This window comes from Schistocerca serialis, chromosome 1 (assembly GCF_023864345.2).
Source record: "Schistocerca serialis cubense isolate TAMUIC-IGC-003099 chromosome 1, iqSchSeri2.2, whole genome shotgun sequence".
NCBI lineage: Eukaryota > Metazoa > Arthropoda > Insecta > Orthoptera > Acrididae > Schistocerca > Schistocerca serialis.
Window position 1 is genome coordinate 1,118,809,666 of NC_064638.1, and position 1,428 is coordinate 1,118,811,093.

Below are 1,428 nucleotides of genomic sequence, written 5' to 3' on the forward strand. Positions count from 1 at the left end.
TATCGTCCGGAAAGGCTCGCATTACTAATATGGGGGGGGGGGGGGGTGATCGTGCTTCAAGACAACGGTCGACCCCACACAGCTGGCCTGACTAAAAGGAAAAATAGCACCTAAACATGATGCTCTATGAGACTCATCTAGAATTGGCAAAGAATGTAGGAAACGCCACAGTTTTCATGGCACTAGTAGAAAAAACTGAACACAACACACACAGCAATGAAACATTTACAAAACAAACAAAAACAGAAGATAATGAAACTAACAGTAAACAAGACGCAAAAATACATTTACATTTTAAACATCAAACCACATGAACACCAACACACATTCCATCCACGTTTAGTTAACCTAACAAAGACAGAACTACACGAAAATGAAAAAAATGCTCTTGGAAAAAGGTTTGAAACACTGTACCAATAGCAAAGTGAACAATCAATACATAGAAAATCTCATAGTAGAAACTAAGCACGTCCTTACACGTGAAGAACAACAAAATAATTGTGTAATAAACGTAGGATTGACAAGAGAACTAGTTAAAGAAGAAATAAAGGGCATAATAAAACAAATACAGCAGACGCACAATAAGAACAACCAAACAAAAATGGCTCTGAGCACTATGGGACTTAACATCTACGGTCATCAGTCCCCTAGAACTTAGAACTACTTAAACCTAACTAACCTAAGGACAGCACACAACACCCAGTCATCACGAGGCAGAGAAAATCCCTGACCCCGAACAACCAAACAAAAGCAGCAACTATGAAAAGATTAAAACAGAAGTTAACAAATCATTAACATATTCATAACAAGAGCAGACAAGGGAAATGTAACAGTACTCATGGATAAAGAGCAATACATCACAAAAACGAAGGAATACATAAACACCAATGCCATACTAAAACTGAAGTCAGATCCAACTACACGATTCCAGGCAAACGTGAAACGAACACTGAAAAACATTGAACACACACTCACAAACAAACAGAAATACTACATAACACAGAAAAACCTACAAGCACCAACACTCCACCGTGCACCGGAAGTACATAAAGACGGAATGCCAATGAGAGCTGTTATCAACTTCAAGAAAGCCCCAACATACCACATAGCCAAACACCTCCAAAAGTTAGTTACAAAACACTATAAAGTACAAAACAACAGAAGAGTCATAAACACAGGAAACCTTATAGAAAATATACAGAACATACAGGTACCACACACAGCATCACTGATTTCATTCGACATGGAAAATATGTATACTTCCATCCCTATCACAGAAACAATAGAAATCACAGAACAAAATCTCTCATCCCACAGCAACCTCACCACAGACGCAATAAAAGGAATAACAGATATGCTCAGACTGACAACTGAACAAAACTACTTTCAGTTTGAGAAAGAATGTTATATACAAGGTGGTGGACTGCC